Source organism: Aquarana catesbeiana, linkage group LG05, assembly GCF_042186555.1.
Source record: "Aquarana catesbeiana isolate 2022-GZ linkage group LG05, ASM4218655v1, whole genome shotgun sequence".
Classification (NCBI taxonomy): domain Eukaryota; kingdom Metazoa; phylum Chordata; class Amphibia; order Anura; family Ranidae; genus Aquarana; species Aquarana catesbeiana.
This window is the reverse complement of record NC_133328.1, coordinates 439181473-439201408: the sequence shown is the minus strand read 5'-3', so window position 1 is coordinate 439201408 and position 19936 is coordinate 439181473. Positions and strand designations below refer to the sequence as shown.

Sequence of the window (19936 nt, the reverse complement as noted above, 5' to 3'; positions counted from 1 at the left end):
TACCAGCCAATCATGAGAGCTGTTGAACCAGGTCTCTGAAATTCCCACAAAATCCAAATCCTCCTTGTACAACAGTATCTCTAGTTCACCCATCTTGTCCGCCAGGCTCCTGGCATTGGTGAACATGCCACATAGTTTAGACTGGCTGCATACTATCTTCTTATTGGGTGTTCCAAGATTGCAACCAGGACTTGTTACTATACTTACCTTGGGTTTATGTGCTTTAGTCAACCTACCACTAATACCCCTAATACTACCCTCTGGAATATGTTCCACGCTGACTATCTCTACCTCTGGACCCTCCCCCTGTCGCCTAGTTTAAAAACCCCTCTAACTTTTTGTCCATCTTTACTCCCAGCTGATCTTCACCCTCCTCATTTAGGTGCAGTCCGTTCCTTCTGTAGTACTGGTGATCGACTGAGAAGTCAGCCCAGTCCTCCAGGAACCCAAACCCTTCCTTACTACACCAGCTCTTCAGCCACTTGTTTACTTCCCTAATTTCCCTCTGCCTTTCTGGTGTGGCTTGATGTGCCAGTAGTATTCCTGAGAATACTACCTTGGAGGTCCTTTTCCTCAATTTAGCTCCCAAGTCCCTAAAATCGTTCTTTAGGACACTCCATCTGCCTCTGACTTTGTCATTGGTGCCAATGTGAACCGTGACAGCTGGGTCTTCCCCAGCCCCTCCCAGTAATCTGTCCACCAGATCCGTGATGTGCCGAACCCGAGCACCCAGTAGACAACATACAGTCTGGTGCTTCAGGTCTTTGTTACAGATTGCCCTCTCTGTCCTTCTTAGAATTGAGACCCCTACCACCAGAATCGGTCTTTCCTTTCCCTTCACTTCCTCCCACTCTCACTGGAGGAGTGCTTCCCCCGGCACCTAGGAGAGTCCCTCAACTCCAGCAGTGCTGGTCCCTGACTGGTTTCAGCAATGTCACTCAATGGAGCATACTTATTGGGATGCTCCAGCCCTGGATCGGTCTCCCTGGCACTTCCCCCTCTACCCTTCATGGCTGTCAACCAGATACTCTTTCCTAGTGCCTGCACCTCTTTGTCTCCAACCGCCTCTGTGCTGGCCACTGCCAGCACCTGCTGTGTACATTCCCAGCTCTCCTTTAGTATGGAGGGACTTCTCAGTGCTGACAGTTGTTTCCCCAGATTCAGAACCTGGGCTTCCAAGGAAACAATGTGCTTACATTTTGCACAGCAGTATTCGCCCTTGATCGGATGATCAAGGAACGCATATATGCCGCAAGATGTACACGAGTCACATCTCCACACCCATTGTACCTACTAATTTAATGAGGATTGGGGATTATACCCTGTCCAAATTACCTAACAACTAGCTTACTGAACTAATACCCAACAAGACAATACACAGGTACTCAACAAGACAATACACAGGAACTCAACAAGACAATACACAGGTAATCAACACAGGCACCCAACAAGACAATACACAGGTACTCAACAAGACAATACACAGGTACTCAACAAGACAATACACAGGTATCCAACAAGATTATACACAGGTACTCGCTGACCAACGTGCACTCGCTGACCAACGTGCACTCGCAGACCAACATGCACCCGCTGACCAACGTGCAGCTGCTGACCAACGTGCACTCGCTGACCAACATGCACTCGCACACCAACGTGCACTCGCTGACTAGTGTACACTCGCTGACCCACGTGCACACACACACACAATACACAAATACTAATGATTCAATGGTAAACAGATTGTTAACTTTGCAAGGGAAGTTGCACTTTGTAAGGGAATTTGTCCCAGAGTTTAGCGAATGAGGAAGTCCTGCTGACTTCTATCATTCAATCACGTGCAAGCAAAAACAAAGGTTTTTTTATTCTCCTTGCAAATTACTTCACCACATTCACTAAGCTTGGGGAAAATTAGCATGCCATGTGGAGTATTAGCGTAGGGTACAGCACTGCACAGTCTAGGACACACTTTCACAGGGTCTCCAAAGATGCCATCACATTTTGAGAGATCCAAACCTGGAACCGTTACAGTTATGCCCTGTACACACGATCGGACATTGATCGGACATTCCGACAACAAAATCCATCTGATTTTTTCCTTCTTGCATACACACGGTCGCACAAAGTTGTTGGAAAACTCCGATCGTTCTGAATGCGGTGACGTAAAACACGTACGTCGGGACTATAAACGGGGCAGTAGCCAATAGCTTTCGTCTCTTAATTTATTCTTCATGCGTGGCACTTTGTGCGTCGGATTTGTGTACACACGATCAGAATTTAAACGATCGGATTTTGTTCCCGGAAAATTTTATATCCTGCTCTCAAACTTTGTGTGTCGGAAATTGCGACAGAAAAAGTCTAATGGAGCCCACACATGATCGGAATTTCCGACAACACAATTCGATCGCACTTTTTCCATTAGAAAATCCAACTGTGTGTAAGGGCATTACAGTTACAAATAAAAGCGTTAAAAAAAAAAGTATAAAAAAAAATGAATATATATATATATAAAAAATCCAAAAACAAGGGATTGCTGCACAAACTGTATTTATTTTAAAATCTTCAAAAGGACATCACCACGACATTCATAAAATCAGGCATACATAATAAACGTTTTCGGGCTATTGTAGATAACGGCCTTCATCAGAAGATCATGCCTATCTAATGAATATACATATAGCAATATATATACTCAATGAACAATCAATTAACGAGCTAATCATCTGGAATCAATCAAATAATCATTTATGTTTAACCGAATCTGTTATCACACACACATACAATTATCATCAGATGTGAATACAATTTTTTACAATTTAGGAATCAAAGTCACAGGTAGAAAGAAGATTTCACACTTCATGGAATATGGACACAGAAATCCTGAAATTAAAACGGAAAAATAAAAAAATGAAAAATAAAATATTAAAATGTCACATCTATAAAAGGTATATATTTCGATCGCACTTTTTCCATCAGAAAATCCGACCGTGTGTACAGGGCATTACAGTTACAAATAAAAGCGTAAAAAAAAAAAGTAAAAAAAAAAAAGTATATATATATATATATATATATATATATATATATATATATATATATATATATATATATATATATATATATAAAATAGAAAAGCCAAAAATGGTCGTTTTATTGTTCTCTCTCTATTCTCTCTCTAATGTTCTCTCTCTATTGCTCTGTTATGTTTTAGTGTATTTTTTAACTGCAAAGTTTTATTTTTACTATGTTTTATCATGTTTGCTTTTCAGGGATGTAATTCTTTTTTTTGTTTACAAAAGTTTTATTTGGAAGTTTAGATGAACAGACATTAGGTATAAAATGACATCAAAATATTGCATTAAAGTGATTGGTTGTATACAATGAAGGATGATATTTAACATCGTATAACAGATGTGGTTATATATAATGAACGAATGTTAATATATATAAATAAAGAAAAAAAAGTAAGATATAACATAGCATTCTCATAAGGTAATGAGAGAAGATGATAATATTATGTTAAAGACAGTTAGGTTGGGTTCCAATAGGCCCATTTCTTTTTGTGAATATGGATAGTATCATTAAGGGTGTGATAAATCCACTCAGATAGTCTAAGGAGTTCCATTCTATTTATTACTTGTTGCCATGACAAATTAGTGGATTTCCAATTATAGGCCGTCATCCAGTGTATGGAACTGCACAGAGAGTGGAACAGTCTCAGACAGGGGGTAGGTATGCCTGGTATATTAGCATATAGCAAGCATATCTGAGGGGAAAGGGTGATTTTTTGTCTTGAGGATTGTTCTATTAAATCAGATGCTTTGTGCCATATACTGTTTATATGGCTGCAGCTCCAAAAAATATGTAAGAGGGTACCGGAATCCGAGCATCCCTTAAAACAATTGGGGGAGATGGATGGGTAGAAAGTGTGAAGTTTTGAAGGGGTAAGGTACCATCTAGAAAAAATCTTAATTGGAGTTTCTCTAAAGGTGATAGCTCTATTACATTTGCGTAAATTTTCTGACATGGAGTGCCAATCCTCAACATTAATCGAGACATCCATATCCTCTTCCCATTTGAGCATTTGAGTAGATTTATCTGGTACTCCAACACAATTAATATAATTATACAACCTGGAGATAAGGCCTCTGTCTCTAGAGGATAAAATACATATATGTTCAAAGGTTGTGTATGAAGGGTGTGTTTTTAGTGCAAAATATTTAGCATAGAAGGATTTGATTTGCTGGTATCTTGGGTAAATTGTGTGTGGCTTGAAGTTCGGGGAATGAGATAAATTCCCATTTTTGCTGAAGAGATCTCAGTGTAATTAAATTTTTGTCAATCCAGGTAGAGAAAGATTGTCTGTTATTATAGGCACATATGAATCTAGGATCACCTAAAAAGGAGGCTAAAGGTGGTGTGTCTGAGGAGAGTTTGTAAATGTCTTTATATTTAGTCCATAACTGATAAAATGTAGCTATTATAATGTTTTGTTTCATAAGTCTGCTATATGAGATAGAGTTGGACCATAGAATTCCCTGTAAATGGAATGGGAGGATTGAGATGGATTCAAACAACTTCCATGGGGTGTTTATTGAGGGAGTGAACCATTGGGTAAGTTGTGTAAGTCTTGTGGCTAGATAATAAAGCCACAAATTTGGAAGGCCTAAGCCACCCATAGTATGTGGTCTATGCATTAATGCATAACTGCATCTTGGTTTTTTATCTGCCCATATGAATTTGTTGATTTCTCTTTGAAGGGAAGTCAGTTTAGATTTGGGAACATTGATAGGTAGGGCACGAAAATAGTACAGAAGTTTAGGAAGAATCGTCATCTTGATAGCACATATTCTACCAAGGAAGGAAATATGAAAGGAAGACCATGATTTTAGGAGGGATGTGATGTGCGAGAACAATGGGATATAATTAGACTTATACAAAAGGTTGTGAGATGAGGAGATTGTGACACCTAGGTATTTGAATGAGCTGGAACACCAATCAAATGGAAATTTTTTTAATAATAGGGATTGGAGATTTTGGGAATAATTAATTGGTAAGGCAGAACATTTATTGGAATTGATTTTGAGGCCTGAAATGGATTGTAAAGATTTAAGTTCTTTTAGGAGGGATGGAATAGAAGTGAGGGGGTCTGTGAGGAATAGAAGAGCATCATCTGCGTATAGGCTGAGTTTGAATTCTCTATCACCCTTAGTGTAGCCTTTTATATCAATGCTATTCCTAATCTTGTGGGCTAAGGGTTCAATTGCCAAAGCAAACAATAGAGGTGAAAGGGGGCATCCCTGTCTGGTGCCTCTACTGAGGGGGAACAAATCAGAGTTATGTCCTGGGAGTCTAATTCTAGTTTGAGGGTTGTGGTAGAGTGCATTAAAACCTTGTAAGAATTTTTCTGAAATTCCGTATTTGGGTAATAGATAATTTACATATGACCAGCTAACACTGTCAAACGCCTTATGAATATCTAGACTGAGAAGGCATAATTTGTGGGAGGTTAGGTTGGCATCTTGGATAATATTGGTAACTAGTCTAGTATTATCGACTATCTGTCGACCGGGGATAAAACCGGTTTGGTCTATATGTATTAGATTAGTAATGACTGCTGCTAGTCTGTCTGAAAGCAATCTACCAAAAATTTTAAGGTCATTGTTAAGGACTGATATAGGTCGGTAGTTTTGGGGTAGAGAATGGTCTTTAAGTGGTTTGGGGATAAGGGAAAGGTTTGCTAGAAGCATTTCATCTGGGAAATGATTACCGTTGAGAATATGGTTAAAGAGTTTGGATAGATATGGGGTTAGGAGGGAGGAATATTTTTTATAGTATGAAGATGAGAAGCCATCTGGGCCAGGGGCAGTAGATGTTTTAAGAGATTTAATAATTTTGCTTATTTCTGCTTCTGTGCATGGTGCGTTAAGGGATTCTATTTGAAGAGCATTAAGAGCAGGTAGTTGAATGTTGTCTAGCCATGATTTAGAATGTTGGTCAAGAGATGGTTGTGGGCTACAAAGTAAGTCTTTATAGAAGGAGGAAAAGATTTCCAGCACCCCTTGCGGATGAGTGATCATATTTCCAGAATGATCTCTAAGCTTATATGTATGAGGGGGTTTATGATCATGGTTGAGTTTTTTGGCGAAAATGGCAGAAGGGGAGTTACTGTGTAGTAAGAATTTAGCTTTTGAGAATCTTAAGGATTTTTCTGTGTTTGCTGATAATATTTGATCTAGAGCTTTGCGTTTATCTTGAATTTGTTTTGTGATTTCTTGGGTGGAGTTTTGTTGTAACTTATTGTAGAGAAGGTTTAGATCTCTGCTAAGATTTTTTATGTTTGTGAGTTTTTCTCTGTTTCTTTTGGCCGCTATGCTGATTAGATGGCCGCGTAGAACTGCTTTGTGTGCTGTCCAGAGAGTTGTGGGGAAGATATCATCAATAGCATTTTCAGTGAAATAGTTTTCAATGTGTGAAGAGATAGTTTGTGTTATTAAAGGGTCAGTTAGAATAGAATCGTTTAGTCGCCAATTATAGGGTAAAGGAGAGAGACCTATGTGAGATGTTTCAAAGTAGGTAATATCATGGTCAGACCAGGGGCAGGGATGGATTAGGGCATTGGAAGAGTTAGCCAATAATATGGGTGTACAAAAGATATAATCCAGTCTAGCATAGACGTCGTGGGGGTAAGAATAGTGTGTATAGGCCCTAAGCCCTACATTATGGGATCTCCATGAGTCTATAAGTTGAAAATTATTTAAATAATGGTTTATAGACTTGGAGAATGCTTTAGAAGAGGGGGAAGTTTTACTTCTGTCTAGGGTTGGGTGTGCAGTTAGGTTAAAATCGCCCCCTAGAATTATATGAGGTGAGCTGTATTGGTCAAGCTTATCAAAGAAATTTGTGAAAAAGGTAGATTGAGATTCGTTTGGAGCATAGACTGAAGCTAATGTTATTGCTTTATTATCAACAAGACCTTTGATGATAATATATCTACTATCAACATCTTTATATATGTTTTGTATGTCTAGGATAATGGTGTTGCGTATAAATATGGCTACACCTCGAGTTTTATTGTGGAAGGTGGTGTAATAAAACTGATTGTATGTCTTGTCAAAATAATTGGGGTGGTTATTGGATGAAAAGTGGGTTTCCTGCATGAGGATAATATCTACTCCCAATCTTTTATAGTGTTGGAAGGCTTTTTTACATTTGTGGGGTGAGTTAAAGCCCTGGACGTTATGTGATATTACTCTAAGGACCATTATATGTGAGTGGGGTAATAAGCTTATGAATAGAATCCAACTTGAGCATGAGATGTGCTATATACCAAAATATTTTTGGTGTGTGTTTGGTAAGTGAAATATTAATGTTTCTGGAATAGAGGGGAGAAAAGTAATGTGAGAATACAAGGAATATTATGTATAGTAAAACATACCATGAGAGTGATGTGCCATAATAAGAGCAATTATACCAACATTCAGATCTTTGTGGTCGTAAGATGTCATGAAAACTTCAATTTTTTAACAAAAATATGTTTTTTGCCTTAAGGGCAATAAAATTGTGAAAAAACAAAATATAAAATAGTAACAAAGGGACAAGAAACATCCTGTCACTAATAAATGAATTAACTTCAAGAGGACAATACAGTCCTAGTCCTGCGAGTGCCACCAGGCGCGACAACAAAAATCAGTGGCGTCGCAACTGATAACACAAGCAGGATGGGGGACAATCCAGCGGCGGCGGATGTCACAGGCCTTAATACTGAGATAATTTAAAGTTTTAAATACAAAACCATATAAAGTAACCAGGGGGGGGAAATTAAAATTGCAAAGAATGGGAGGGAGGGGAAAGGGGGGAGGAAGGGGGGGAGGGGAAGGGGGAGGGAGGGGGGAGGAGGGGGGGAGGGGTAAGGTACCAGATGGGAGGCGATGTTGTCACCTCCCGTCTCAATGATGTGTATGAGAGATATCAAATAACTTATAACTCTAAACGAGGGAGGAGGTTTAAAATGAAAGTTTGTTTAGACAAACAAAATGAAAAAAATAAAGAAAATCCCTCTCTCTTCTTCCCTTTTCCTCTTCTTTCCTCTATCCCAAATTCTGAGGGGGATATGTGTTGCTGGGGACTTCTCGACATCGTCCGGGAGGAAAAGAAATAAAAAATTTTCCTGAGGGAAGAGGAAGGGTCTTGGGATTCCGATTCAAGAGGAAGAGCAATTCAAGATGCCAATCGGACAAGGACAAACTTGATGGCAGTCAATTGGATCATGTCGTGTGAGCGTGAAAATCCATCCTCAAAATGGACAAAAGAAATAAAGAAAAAATAAGTCACTTCCCCCTGTCAACATTACGAGAGGAAAAAAAATTCCTATACAACAGAAAGTTGAAAATGTGTTGTATGTGCTCATGAGGGGTCCTCTTGAAATGGTTGACGCCATCTTCTTTGGTTGTTTGCGATTCGTCTGGAGGAAGGAGTGGACCAGATCGGGGAAGGTCTAGGAGATGATGGGAATCTGTTGAGTGGTTCTGGGTCCAGAAGGCCCAACTTTACAAGCAGTTCTTTGCCTTCAATAATATTGTAGACTGTGTATGTGGATCCGTTGTATGGGATAGTGAGCTTGAATGGAAAGCCCCATCTATATTTTATTCTTGCTGCTTGTAAGATGCTAGTGACATCTTTCGTCCTGCGTCTTCTATCTAGTGTAGCAGGGGAGATATCTGGGTATATCTGCAGCTTTTTACCATCAAGAGAAATGTCAGGAGAGTTTCTTGCAGCACGCATGATGTTCTCTTTAACCAGGAAGTCCTTCATGCACATGATAACATCTCTGGGTGGCTTGTCAGGGGTGGGTTTGGGGCGTAGTGCCCTGTGGATCCTATCACAGACAAATCCTGATAAAGGTTTATCTGGTAGAAGGTTATGAAATATTTTAGAAACTGTAGGCATAAGGTCTGTGACCGATTCTGGAATGCCGCGTAATCTGATGTTATGGCGTCTATTTCAGTTATCAAGATCTTCAACCTGGGCTTGCATAAATGCAAAGCTGTCCGCTAATGTTTCATAATCCTTCCTTAGATCATTATGGGCCAGCGACAGTTCATCATGTTTTGTTTCTAGTATGTCAGTACGAGTGCCAATACTAGCAATCTCTTGTGACAGGGCTGTAGTGGATTTATGGACCTCACTTTCAATCTTGTCCACTAACTTCTCAAAAATGGTAGTCAAACTAGCATCTAAGTCAGCTTTGGAGAGGGGAGATGTGTACTCACTGATCCCAGCGTTAGATGAGAGACTGGATGGGATGGATGCAGATTTCCTTGAGGCCGCCTGTGAGCTGGCGCCATCTTGGGACATTCTCCTGTGCTTTCTGTCTGCAGCGTCCAGCAGAAAGTTAGTTAAGTGGTGTTTGGAGCGTTTAAAATGTCCCGATTCTCTTCCAGGCATGGACCGCTGTGTACTCTAGCAGATGGTGTCACTTTCACCTGGGTATGAGCGATGTAGCCCTGGTGTTTTAGGCCTGTGATAACCGGGACCGACGGAGCTGTGATCACCCACGTCTGTTCCGCATCGCGCCGCGCATGCGCCCCCGGGATGTAATTCTTTTCTACTTTACTGTTTACTGTGTTTTATTGTTAACCATTATTTTCAGGTACGCCATTCAGCTACAGCACTGATTTATTTATCTTGACAGCAACAGTGTTTGCTCTAACGATACATAAATCAACGACTCCAGTGCTGTAGGAGGTGATTTTACCACCACAGTTAAAAAAAAAAAAAAAAAAAAAACGGTGCATGTATGCCCATCATTAGAAGTGGGTAGATGCAGGGCGGTCTTCTAATGGTGGGCATACCCACCGATCAGTTTCATTTTTCATTCAGCTCACAGGCTGCATGAAAAACAAGAACATTACAATATATGCCCAACAAGGACCAGCAACGTACTGGTATGTTGCTGAACTTTGAGTGGTTATACTAGAATGATGCCTGCAGGTGTAGGTATCATGTTGGTATCATTCTTTTCAGCCAGCGGTCAGATTTCATGTAAAAGCAATCCTAGCAGCTAATTAGCCAATTAGACTGCTTTTACAAGCAGTGGGAGGGAACCCCCCCTCCTGTCATCTTCCATGGTTTTCTTGGGCTCTCCTGTCCCACCAGGGAACCTGAGAATGCAGCCAGTGGTTCCACCAGCTGACCATAGAGCTGATCGAAGACCAGAATGGCTCCAATCATCTCTATAGCCTAAAAAACCGGAAGCTATGAGCATTTCATGACTTTGGCTTCGCACCATTGGAAAATAGGGAAAGCATCTTATCACACCGATCTTGGTGTGGTCAGGTGCTTTGAGGGCAGAGGAGAGATCTAAAGTCTAATTTAAAAAAAAAAAAAAAAAGAGTACCTGTCACTACCTATTGCTATCATAGGGGATATTTACATTCCCTGTGATAACAATAAAAATTATAAAAAAAATATAAAAAATTAAAGGAACAGTGTAAAAATAAAATAAAAAAGCAAAATAAATAATAAAAAAAGCACCCCTGCCCCCCCATGCTCGCTCACAATGGCAAACACAAGCATCGGTCTCGTGTCATATGTAATAAGCAACTGCACCATGCATGTGAGGTATCGCCATGAATATCAGATCGAGGGCAGTGATTTTAGCAGTAGACCTCCTCTGTAAATCTAAAGTGGTAAAGGCTTTTAAAGGCTTTTAAAAATGTATGTAGCAAGAGAAAACTCACCCAAGCTCTACCGCTGTATAATGTAGTTAGTGTGCAGAGTGGTTGGTTCTCTGGCTAATTGAATTCACATTGAATCCATAACAAGTACAAGCTGGCAACTTGACAGCTTCTCCATAGAAAACTTTATTATAGCATTATAGCAGTAACATCATCCAAAAACTGACGCGTTTTGGCCTAAGCCTTCATCAAAGCCTTCATGCTTTGATGAAGGCTTAGGCCAAAACGCATCAGTTTTGGATGATGTTACTGCTATAATGCTATAATAGAGGTTTCTATGGAGAAGCTGTCTAGGTTGCCGGCTTGTACTTGTTAAAAATGTATGTAGTTTGTCGCCGCTGCGAGGTTGTGTGCAATTTTAAAGAATGTCGTGTTTGGTATCTATGTACTTGGCATAAGATCATCTTTTATACTTTACCAAACATTTGGGCAATATAGTGTGTTTTAGTGCATTAAAATTCAAAAAAGTGTTTTTTTTTTTTTTTTAAATTGCGTTTGAAAAATTGCTGCACAAATACTGTATGAAAAAAAATTGCAACACCCACCATTTTAATCTTTAGGGCCTTTGCTTTAAAACAATTTGTAATGTTTGGGGGTTAAAAGTAATTTTCTATCAAAAGAAAACAAAAAGTGTCAGAAGGGCTTTGTCTTTAAGTGGTTAGAAGAGTGGGTGATGTGTGACATAAGCTTCTAAATGTTGTGCATAAAATACCAGGACAGGTCAAAACCCCCACAAATGAACCCTTTTTGGAAAGTAGACATCCCAAGCTATTTGCTGATAGGCATGTTGAGTCTATGGAATATTTTATATTTTGCCACAAGTTTCTGCAAAAATTACAATACATTTTTTTTTCACAAAGTTGTCACTAAATTATATACTGCTCAAACATGCTATAGGCATATGTGAAATTACACCCCAAAATACATACTGCTGCTTCTCTTGAGTATGGGGATATAACATGTGTGGGACTCTTTGGGAGCCTAGCTGCGTACCAGACCCTGAAAACCAATCACCGCCTTCAGGCTTTCTAAGAGAGTAAAATGGTGATTTCACTCCTCACAACCTATCACAGTTTCGGAGGCCCAGAAATGTCAAGATAGCCAAACCCCCCCCCCCCCCCCCAAATGACCCCATTTTAAAAAGTAGACAAGATATTTGCTAAGAGGCATGGTGAGTATTTTGCAGCTCTCATTTATTTTTGAAAATGAAGAAAGAAAAGGAATTTTTTTTTTTTTTTTTCAATTTTCAAAACTTTGTGACAAAAAGCGAGGTCTGCAAAATACTCAACATGCCTCTCAGCAAATAGCTTGGGGTGTCTACTTTCCAAAATGGGGTCATTTGTGGGGGGTTGTGCTATCTGGGCATTTCATGGCCTCCCAAACTGCAATAGGTAGTTAAGAGTGAAATCAAGAATTTACGCCCTTAGAAAGCCTGAAGGCGGTGATTGGTTTTCGAGGTCCTGTACGAGAAGCAGCAGAATGTATTTTGGGGTGTAATTTCACATATGCCCATGGCATGTTTGGGCACTATATCATTTAGTGACAACGTTGTGAAAAAAAAATGTATTGTCATTTTCCCAAAACTTGTGTCAAAATATAAAATATTCCATGGACACAACATGCCTCTCAGAAAATAGCTTGGGGTGTCTACTTTCCAAAATTAGGTCATTTGGGGGAGGGGGGTTTGTGCTATCTTGGCATTTCATGGCCTCCGAAAATGTAATAGGTAGTGAGGAGTGAAATAAAAAATGTACGCCCTTAGAAAGCCTGAAGGCGGTGCTTGATTTTCGGGGTCCTGTATGCGGCTAGACTGCCAAAAAGTCCCATACATGTAGTATTCCCGTACTCAGGAGAAGCAGCAGAATGTATTTTGGGGTGTAATTTCACATATGCCCATGGCATGTATGAGCAATATATCACTTATGACAAAAAATAAAATATTCAATGTGCTCAACAAACCTCTCAGCAAATTCCTTGGGGTGTTTACTTTCCAAAATGGGGTCATTTGGGGGGGGGGGGGTTGTACTGCCCTGCCATTTTAGCACTCAAAAAAAATGAGATAGGCAGAATAGTGAACTAAAAGCTGTGTAAATTCCAGAAAATGTACCCTAGTTGTAGAAGCTATAACGTTTGCGCAAACCAATAAATATACGTTTATTGATTTTTTTTTTTTTCACCTGAGACATGTGGCTGAATGCTTTTTGGCCTAATTATATGACTAAAATTGAGTTTATTGTATTTTTTATAACAAAAAGTAGAAAATATCATTTTTTTTCAAAATTTTCGGTCTTTTTTGTTTATATCGCAAAAAACCACCACAGAGGTGATCGAATACCACCGAAAGAAAGCTCTATTTGTGGGAAAAAAAGAATGCAAATTTCATCCAGCATTGCATGACCACACAATTACCAGTTAAACAGCGCATTGCCAAATTGTAAAAAGTGCTCTGGTCAGGAAGGGGGTAAAACCTTCCAGAGCTGAAGTGGTCACCAGGCTTTTAATTATAGTTCCTGTCTACCATGGACTCACTGTTGAAAAGCATCTACCACAAGACATCCCCCATATTGCAATATATATATATATATATATATATATATATATATATATATATATATATATATATATATATATATATAGTATATACTGTATTTCTTACAATATAAGGGTCCATTGAGGCCGAACCGAAGTTTGGGACATGTTCTGCCAATCCCTCAGAGAGGAGAAAAGATATGTGAATAGTGGTCTGGATGAATTTCAGTTTGAGACTTTTTCTTATTTTGATTATATTCCTGGATATTTGCAGTGGATATATGCTTTTTTTCTGCAATTGCTGCAGGTTTTTTATATTTAATAACTGACCAATTATAATTTTAACTGTGTATTTGTAATTTTGGTGGTAGTTGTATATTGTGTTTTTTAATATTTTGTGTGGCACAAATAAAGTACACTGTATGTTTGCACACAGATATATTGCTTCCCAGGTCCCATAAGTTTCAAAAAGTGTTTTTTGAAAGAACTTATAACTAGGAAATAGAGGTAGAGCCCTCTTCAGGTTTTTATAATTAATTTTACTTTACAAACCACTCACTAGCATGAGCCCTTATGAACAAGAATATAAAATGCAATAAGCATCATTTTTATGACACCATACATACTGTATTTATTGATTTAAAACCACAGCTGTAGCAGGGTATGGATAAAGTGTTTGCTTTTGTTTGGAGCTTGTAAAACATTTGTACAAATGATTTTTTCTACCAAACATGAATAATGCATTAAAACATTATTTTATAATTATATGTCATATAAGGTAGCTTCATTATTTTAGTCCTGAATTGTTGGTAAAAAAGAAGTTTATTTTTTTCAGTTTATTTGTACTTTTCACACACATTCAGTTTACAGTGTTGTATGATTATTTTTCTTGATTATCTTAAGCTCTGTAAGGATGCCTGGACCTTCAAGTCTTTCTGCGCTATGTGCAATTTTATAGCATGGCAGTTTACTATTTTTTTATGATAATGGTAAAAATAAATGTAAACAACCTTGCTTCCGTGGCAGGGCAGTCATAAAATTATGATACTGGACTTTAACAAAGAAAAACATTCTAATCTTATAAAAAGGAAAACTTTGTAAGTCTACTCTAGTCTACTAGGGTTATTGGGCAAATAGACTTATGACATCCTTGCTGATAATTGCTATGGCCACATTTTGGACTTTTTAGAGTTTCTGAAGTGGAGGAAACCAGTGACAGCATACTGATTATGCAGACTGGGGTCCAAAAAGTCATCACAGGGACTAGTGTGAAGATCAAGCATCAGTGAAAACAAAACTAGACTGGAGTGCAGGTCCACTCTGCAGGGAAGAAGAGACTGAACACAGATTTAGGATTACTGTAGGAATAATAGGTGTTTCTGACAGCCTGCAGAAAGTCATCACTGAGGTACAGGCTCTAGAACTTCATGATCTCCACCAGAGCCCTGGTTGGGGGTATGAATGCAAAATAAATCTCATAGTTACATAGTTACATAGTAGGTGAGGTTGAAAAAAGACACAAGTCCATCAAGTCCAACCTATGTGTGTGATTATGTGTCAGTATTACATTACATATCCGTGTATATTGCGGTCATTCAGGTGATTATCTAATAGTTTCTTGAAGCTATCAATGCTCCCCGCTGAGACCACTGCCTGTGGAAGGGAATTCCACATCCTTGCCGCTCTTACAGTAAAGAACCCTCTACGTAGTTTAAGGTTAAACCTCTTTTCTTCTAATTGTAATGAGTGGCCACGAGTCTTATTAAACTCTCTTCTGCGAAAAAGTTTTATCCCTATTGTGGGGTCACCAGTACAGTATTTGTAAATTGAAATCATATCCCCTCTCAAGCGTCTCTTCTCCAGAGAGAATAAGTTCAGTGCTCGCAACCTTTCCTCATAACTAATATCTTCCAGACCCTTTATTAGCTTTGTTGCCCTTCTTTGTACTCGCTCCATTTCCAGTACGTCCCTCCTGAGGACTGGTGCCCAGAACTGGACAGCATACTCCAGGTGCGGGCGGACCAGAGTCTTGTAGAGCGGGAGAATTATCGTTTTATCTCTGCAGTTGATCCCCTTTTAATGCATGCCAATATTCTGTTTGCTTTATTAGCAGCAGCTAGGCATTGCATGCCATTGCTGAGCCTATCATCCACTAGGACCCCCAAGTCCTTTTCCATCCTAGATTCCCCCAGAGGTTCTCCCCCCAGTGTATAGATTGCATTCATATTTTTGACACCCAAATGCATTATTTTACATTTTTCTACATTGAACCTCATTTGCCATGTAGTCGCCCACCCCATTAATTTGTTCAGGTCTTTTTGCAAGATTTCCACATCCTGCGGAGAAGTTATTGCCCTGCTTAGCTTAGTATCGTCTGCAAATACAGAGATGGAACTGTTTATCCCATCCTCCAGGTCGTTTATGAACAAATTAAAAAGGATTGGTCCCAGCACAGAACCCTGGGGGACCCCACTACCCACCCCTGACCATTCTGAGTACTCCCCATTTATCACCACCCTCTGAACACGCCCTTGTAGCCAGTTTTCAATCCATGTACTCACCCTATGGTCCATGCCAAAGCACCTTATTTTGTACAGTAAACGTTTATGGGGAACTGTGTCAAATGCTTTTGCAAAATCCAGATACACCACGTCTACGGGCCTTCCTTTATCTAGATGGCAACTCACCTCCTCATAGAAGGTTAATAGATTGGTTTGGCAAGAACGATTCTTCATGAATCCATGCTGATTACTGCTAATGATATCATTCTTATTACTAAAATCTTGTATATAGTCCCTTATCATCCCCTCCAAGAGTTTACATACTATTGATGTTAGGCTAACTGGTCTGTAATTCCCAGGGATGTTTTTTGGGCCCTTTTTAAATATTGGTGCTACATTGGCTTTTCTCCAATCAGCTGGTACCATTCCAGTCAATAGACTGTCTGTAAAAATTAGGAACAACGGTCTGGCAATCACCTGACTGAGTTCCCTAAGTACCCTCGGATGCAAGCCATCTGGTCCCGGTGATTTATTAATGTTAAGTTTCTCAAGTCTAATTTTAATTCCGTCCTCTGTTAACCATGTAGGTGCTTCCTGTGTTGTGTCATGAGGATAAACACTGCAGTTTTGGTTACTGAAGCCCCCCGATTCACTCGTGAAGACTGAGGAGAAGAATAAATTCAATACCTCTGCCATCTCCCCATCCTTTGTAACCAGATGTCCTTCCTCATTCTTTATGGTGCCAATATGGTCTGTCCTCCTTTTTTACTGTTTACATATTTAAAGAATTTCTTGGGATTTTTTTTGCTCTCCTCCGCTATGTGTCTTTCATGTTCTATCTTAGCCATCCTAATTGCACCCTTACATTTCTTATTGCGTTCTTTATAAATTCTGAATGCTGTGGATGATCCCTCAACCTTGTATTTTTTGAAGGCCTTCTCCTTTGCTTTTATATGCATTTTTACATTGGAGTTAAGCCATCCAGGATGTTTGTTCGCTCTTTTAAATTTATTACCCAATGGGATACATTGGCTAATGCCCTTATTTAATATGCTCTTAAAGCAAACCCATCTCTCCTCTGTATTCTTTGTTCCTAATATTTTATCCCAATTTATGCCTTTTAGCAAGGTTTGTAGTTTAGGGAAGTTGGCTCTTTTGAAATTCAGTGTCTTTGTGTTCCCTTCATGTCTCCTATTTGTGTGATTTATACTGAAACTAATTGACCTGTGATCGCTGTTACCTAAATTGCCCCGTATTTCCACATCTGTTATCAGGTCTGTATTGTTGGTAATCAGTAGATCTAGTAATGTTTTATTTCTAGTTGGTGCGTCTACCATCTGACCCATAAAATTGTCCTGCAAGACATTAAGGAACTGGCGAGCCTTAAATGAATGCGCCCAGTCTATGTCTGGATAATTAAAATCCCCCATTATGATAACACTTCCCATCCTTGCTGCTAATCCAATTTGTGATAGGAGATCCGTCTCCACTTCCTCCCTCAGGTTAGGGGGCCTATAGCATACTCCCAGTATTATTTTCCCCTTAGCTTCATCCCTTTGGAGCTCTACCCATAAAGATTCCACCTCCTCCCTAGCCCCCTCAGTGATGTCATCTCTCACATTCACTTGTACATTATTCTTGATATATAGGTATACCCCTCCCCCTTTTTTACCCTCTCTATCCTTGCGGTAAAGGGTATACCCTTGAATGTTTGCCAGCCAATCATGAGAGCTGTTGAACCAGGTCTCTGAAATTCCCACAAAATCCAAATCCTCCTTGTACAACAGTATCTCTAGTTCACCCATCTTGTCCGCCAGGCTCCTGGCATTGGTGAACATGCCACATAGTTTAGACCGGTCGCATATTGTCCTCGTATTGGGTGTTTCAAGATTGCAACTTGGACTTGCTACTATACTCACCTTGCGTTTTTGTGCTTTGGTTAACCTACCACTAATGCCCCCAATACTACCCTCTGGAATATCTTCCGCGCTGGCTATCACTGTCTCTGGACCCTCCCCCTCATCGCCTAGTTTAAAAACCCCTCTAACTTTTTGGCCATCTTCATTCCCAGCAGATCTGCACCCTCCTCATTTAGGTGCAGTCCGTCCCTTCTATAATACCGGTTACCGACTGAGAAGTTGGCCCAGTCCTCCAGGAACCCAAACCCCTCCTTACTACACCAGCTCTTCAGCCACTTGTTTACTTCCCTAATCTCCCTCTGCCTCTCTGGTGTGGCTCGATGTACCGGTAGTATTCCTGAGAACACTACCTTGGAGGTCCTTTTCCTCAATTTAGCTCCTAAGTCCCTAAAATCGTTCTTTAGGACACTCCATCTGCCTCTGACTTTGTCATTGGTGCCAACGTGCACCATGACAGCCGGGTCTTCCCCAGCCCCTCCCAGTAATCTGTCCACAAGATCCGTGATGTGCAGAACCCGAGCGCCCGGTAGACAACATACTGTTCGGCGCTTCAGGTCTTGGTTACAGATTGCCCTCTCTGTCCTTCTAAGAATTGAGTCCCCTACCACCAGAATCTGTCTTTCCTTTCCCTTTGCTGCCCCCCCACTCTCACTGGAGGAGTTCTTCCCCTGGCAGCTAGGAGAGTCCCTCATCTCCAGCAGTGCTGGTCCCTGACTGGTTACACCAATGTCACTCAATGGAGCGTACTTATTGGGATGCTCCAGTCCTGGATCGGCCTCCCTGGCACTTCTCAGTCGGTAACCGGTATTATAGAAGGGACGGACTGCACCTAAATGAGGAGGGTGCAGATCTGCTGGGAATGAAGATGGCCAAAAAGTTAGAGGGGTTTTTAAACTAGGCGTCACCCATCTACTCTTTGCTAGTGCCTGCACCTCTTTGTCTCCACCCGCCTCTGTGCTGGCCCCTGCAGGCACCTGCCGTGTACGTTCCTGGCTCACCTTTAGTATGGAGGGACTTCTCAGTGCTGACAGTTGCTTCCCCAGATTCAGAACCTGGGCTTCCAGGGAAACAATGTGCTTACATTTTGCACAGCAGTATTCGCCCTCGATCGGATGATCAAGGAACGCATACATGCGGCAAGATGTACAAAGAGTCGCCTCTCCACACCCGCCGGGCATCGTACCTATTAAATTTAGTGAGGATTTGGGGATTTTACCCTGTCCAAATTACCTAACAACTAGCTTCCTGGCACTAATACTCAAGACAATACACAGGTACACAATACACAAGTACTAACGATCCACACACACTACTCAGACAACACTCAGATACTCACACTACACAGGTACTATGACCCCTGTTATAACCTCCTGTTTTAAACTCTTGTTTTTAACTCCCACTTAATCCAGCTCCACTTACACCAAGCTCCACCGCTTCAAACTGAGCACGCTCAAACTGAGTCCTACAACAAGTTAAATAGGCACCTGGGCACCTGTGAGCAATTAACCACACCCCTTAATTGATAGACTGATGAAACAGAAACAAAAAAAAAAAAAAAAAAAAAGCTATTTAAAAAGTGTCAGCAAAAGGCAAATTAAAAACTAAAAGGAAAAGTCCCCAAAATGCAACCCAGCAAACACCAACAGACAGCAGCAATACACACACCAACAGACAGCAGCAATACACACACCAACAGACAGCAGCAATACACACACCAACAGACAGCAAGACTTGTATACTCTAACACTTGTTTTTAACTCCCACTTAATCCAGCTCCACTTACACCAAGCTCCACCGCTTCAAACTGAGCACGCTCAAACTGAGTCCTACAACAAGTTAAATAGGCACCTGGGCACCTTTGAGCAATTAACCACACCCCTTAATTGATAGACTGATGAAACAGAAACAAAACAAAAAAAAAAAGCTATTTAAAAAGTGTCAGCAAAAGGCAAATTAAAAACTAAAAGGAAAAGTCCCCAAAATGCAACCCAGCAAACACCAACAGACAGCAGCAATACACACACCAACAGACAGCAGCAATACACACACCAACAGACAGCAGCAATACACACACCAACAGACAGCAGCAATACACACACCAACAGACAGCAAGACTTGTATACTCTAACACTTGTTTTTAACTCCCACTTAATCCAGCTCCACTTACACCAAGCTCCACCGCTTCAAACTGAGCACGCTCAAACTGAGTCCTACAACAAGTTAAATAGGCACCTGGGCACCTGTGAGCAAT

General features: G+C 40.3%; 1 protein-coding gene across 1 annotated transcript in view; it reads left to right on the top strand.

The window, feature by feature from the left end:
• The window catches only part of DOK6 (docking protein 6), a 962439-nt gene that overhangs the window by 427848 nt on the left and 514655 nt on the right, over positions 1-19936 (top strand). The gene's annotated exons all lie outside the window — the stretch shown is intronic.